We start from the raw sequence: 215 nt of genomic DNA, 5'->3' as shown, positions 1-215 counted from the left end.
GAAGGGATTTTGGCCCACTCCTCCACACAGTTCTTCTCTAGATCAGTCAGGTTTCTGGTCTGTCACTGAGAAACACGGAGTTTGAGCTCCCTCCAAAGATTCTTTATTGGGTTTAGGTCTGGAGACTGGCTAGGCCACGCCAGAACCTTGATATGCTTCGGGTCATTGTCATGTTGGAAGACCCAGCCACGACCCATCTTCAATGCTCTAACTGA

The sequence above is a fragment of the Etheostoma spectabile genome, chromosome 17 (genome assembly GCF_008692095.1).
Source record: "Etheostoma spectabile isolate EspeVRDwgs_2016 chromosome 17, UIUC_Espe_1.0, whole genome shotgun sequence".
Lineage (NCBI taxonomy): Eukaryota > Metazoa > Chordata > Actinopteri > Perciformes > Percidae > Etheostoma > Etheostoma spectabile.
The sequence above is the reverse complement of the archived record's forward strand: the minus strand, read 5'-3'. Positions refer to the sequence as shown.